We start from the raw sequence: 4,014 nt of genomic DNA, 5'->3' as shown, positions 1-4,014 counted from the left end.
TGGATAAGTTTACTATTATTTTCATTTTCGTTAGATTACGTAAATCTAAAGCAATATCCTGATTGGCTCATCAGCTTAAGTTTACGTCTTAGGGTAAATTTTCACGAGCTGCTCAAACCGGCTGTTTCAGCGACAAAAAGGATTACGTGATCAAAATGGGCGTTTGATATTCGTCAATTTTGACCACATGATTCTTTTTGTCGCTGAAACAGTTGAGCAGCTCGTGAAAATTTACCCTTACGCATACTGGCTGCGTTCAGCAGACTCAGCAGTTTTGCAATCGTTTTATGATACGTCGCGCTGATTGGTTTATACTTTTAGTTTTAAAGGCATAGTTCAATCTGAGCAAAGAATCATAACACGGTTGCAAAACTGTTGAATCTGCTGAACGCAGCTACTATTACGGAATTTTGTGTGCGGCAGCCCTAAGGCCTGTTCTACAATACGTCGTGTGTCGCTGTCGGATGTCGGGCGCATGCGCATTGCACTGTCGCCTGTCGTTTCTCACTGTCGCGAGTCGGCTGTCCCCCCCCCCTCCTCTCCTACTCATATCTCTTTTTCTCCCCCTAGTTTCTCTACTATAGACCTTGCTATTGCCTCTCCGCACATCTCTCCTTTTTGCGACACTTCCATTCTTCCCGATCTTCTGGGCAGTGATCATTACCCGATCGTGGTGCGGGTTAACTGTACAATCAGTACTTCCTCTGTCTTCTCTTGCAAAATTAAGCTCTCTAAATCCCAGTATGATGAAGTGGTACACTATCTACGTAATAATGCTCAATCTATATCTCATGCCATAAAGGAAATTGATCCTGATGACCCTATCACTCAGTATAACACCTTTATGAACCTCGTCTCGAATAATTATGAGCATTTCTCCCCTTCTAAACCTTCTTCTTCCAGCACTACTCGGGCATCTTTTACTAAAAAGGGACCTCCCCCGGCTCCTTGGTGGACCCCTGACTGTTCATCTGCTACCAAACGCCGCAGTGATGTCCTCAAAGCTTATAGGCATTCTCCTACATGGGATAACTACGTTTTCTATAGATCGGTGGTCTCTCAAACCAGCAAGATTCTCCGCAAGGCCAAGCGTACCAGTTGGAGAAAATTCTGTTGCTCACTCGACAGCAAAACTCTCACTCTTGATGTATGGCGGATGCTCAAGCGTTTCTGCAATCGTCGTCTTATTCCTGTCAACTCTCCTGCGCAAAATCGTAATGCGGATTTATCTCCTATAATCGCTGATGCTATGGATAGACTATGTCCCCCTTCATGTCCTCCCCCATCTCCTATTCCTTTCTTGCCATACGATGGGAACTTCGCCTGGCTTGACGCTCCTTTTACTTCCGACGAACTGCGTGCCTTTCTTCACTCGGTCAAAACCTCCTCCAGCCCTGGGGGTCGATTCTGTATCTTCAATCAAGGTGAAAATTACAAAAATGAGCAAATTTACTAGGTGTTGACCAATGAAATTATCAGTATTCTAGTAAATTCAATCACTTTTGTAATTTTCACCTCGTTTCAAGATATAGAATCGATCCCCTGGTCTTGATAGGATAGATTATCGGATCATTAAGGCCTTCCCTACAGAACTCCTTCTCTCTCTACTCTACATTTTCAACAACATTTACCGTTGTTCTTCCTTTCCCTCTCAATGGTCACACTCTTTAATCCATCTCCTACCTAAGCCCAATAACAATGGAGTTCGCCCTATCTCTCTTACTTCTTGCCTCCTGAAGGTCATGGAGAGGATGATTCTCCGTCGCCTTTACTGGCTTATCGAATCTCCTATGTCTGATTTACTACCCAATAATCAATTCGGTTTCAGGAAATTTCGCTCATGCCAGGATAATCTCACTGCTTTGGCAGCCTCAGTACACACAGAGTTTCTGACTGGTCAGGATACAGTGACGGTATTCGTCGATATCAAATCTGCCTTCGACATTCTTCTCCTACACATTCTCTTACAAGATTTCCAACACTTACATTTTCCCCTCTTCTCATTGCTTTTATTTCCAACCTTATTTCCCAACGCATTGTACAGTTTGTGTGCCAAGGCTCTATTTCTGAGCCTAGAACCTCATATAAGGGTTTCCCGCAGGGATCCGTCCTTAGTCCCACGCTTTTTAATTTATACCTAAGAGACATAAATGACAATCTTCATTCTGACACCGAACTCTTACAGTTTGCGGACGATATTGTCATTTTCTCAACTCACAAAGACATTAAACTTGCAATCCAAGCGGTCGAAAGCTCTCTTCACGGGCTGGAATCGTTTCTTCAAGAGCGCGGTCTTGAGATTTCCCTGCCTAAAACTCAACTTATGATTTTTTCTAATAAACGATCTCCTAATCTCCCTAATTACTCTATTTCCCTTCAAAATCAATCTATTTTCCCTTCCTCTACGGTTCGTTTCCTTGGAGTGCTTCTTGACCCTAAATTATCTGGCAGGAGCCACATGAGATATATTATCGATAAAGCCAAACGTATCCTTCAAATTATCCGGGCGCTCACAGGCACTTGGTGGGAGGCTCACCCTCACATGCTTACAATCTATAGGGCTATGTTGCGCGCATCCATTGAATATGCGGCACATATTTTCGGTCTAATCCAGAACAATTTGTCTCGCTCGCTTCAAGTAATTCAAAATCAAGCCCTTCGCCTTTGCTTTGGATATCGTATTTCTACACCCCTCAATGTTATCTATGCTGAAACGGTTGAACTCACCTTACCCTATAGAATTCGTCTTCTTTCCTCACGATATTTCCTTAAAACTTCCTCGGTAAATATTGTAATCCATATTGTAATCAACAAATTACTCCTATTGCGCGACACTGCTACCACAATGCATAAAGTTAAATACTTATATTCTCACTTCCCAGCTGCTTCCATATTTTATCAAATTTGGACATCTTATCATTCAACTATAGATCGCTCTTTTATCCTTCCTAATTTCCGCTCCTCTTTTAAGTCCACTTCCATTTCCATCTCTTTTGCCTCTCTCTCCCTTCCTCTTAAAGATGTTTCTAACTTTTGACCTGTGCCAGATGCTCAAACCTTTTTTAATCAGGAATTTCAGTCACTCACTTCTGATTCGGTGTTATTTTACACTGATGGATCTAAAGACAAATTTAGAGCGCATGTTGGTGCGGCGGTTTTCTCCCCATAGTTGGAAATGGAGTTCATGTTTAAGCTTCCTTCATATACCTCTGTGTTTTCCGCAGAGGCATATGCCATTTATACTGCTATCACGGTTTCCATTGACCTTAAATTAACCAAGGCTACCATCATAATTGATGCTAAGAGCGTCCTGGAGGCTATTAAAGGCTACCATAATCCCACTAACAACTACCTTATCCCTCTCTTGAAATCGGCGCTGGATGAGGCCGAATCTGCGGGTTTAAAAATTAATTTTATATGGATCTCTTCACATAGAGGCATTGAAGGCAACGAAAAAGCTGACCAACTCACTAAACGTGCGATTCGCCAAGGCATCGAACCTAATTTCAAAGTCCCATACTCCGACCTGTGTGCGGTTGTCAAACAGGACATTTCTGATAACTTTTATTATTACTTAGAATCACAGGCTGACATGAAAGGCTCTTTTTATTTCTCAAATATTTTTAACAGAGCTTCTAAACCTTGGTACTTTTACATGAAAATTGTCAGAGAAGCCATCGTCATGCTCAATCGCTTGCGCTAGGATCACTATAACTTAAATTATAGTTTACATCGCAAAAACCTTATTGACGATCTCTCTTGTCCTTGCGGTTCTCCAAAACAGGACATTTTGCATATGATTTATGATTGTCCCGATACTAAGGATAACGCGCACTTTTTGAGACGTGTCATTGATCAAGCCCCTTCTTCTACCGATAATTTAACCAAATTTGCTCTTGCTATCTCCAAACCGTCCGCGTACTTATGCAGACTCTTTCTTAAATTTAGTAAGATATGTTGCAGGCAATTCTGAGCGTTCAATTATCGCGCCTCCTTGTAACCTGCGCAGGCGCC

This window comes from Trachymyrmex cornetzi, unplaced genomic scaffold (genome assembly GCF_001594075.2).
Source record: "Trachymyrmex cornetzi isolate Tcor2-1 unplaced genomic scaffold, Tcor1.1 scaffold211, whole genome shotgun sequence".
In the NCBI taxonomy this organism is placed as follows: Eukaryota; Metazoa; Arthropoda; class Insecta; order Hymenoptera; family Formicidae; genus Trachymyrmex; species Trachymyrmex cornetzi.
This window is presented reverse-complemented; position numbering follows the sequence as displayed.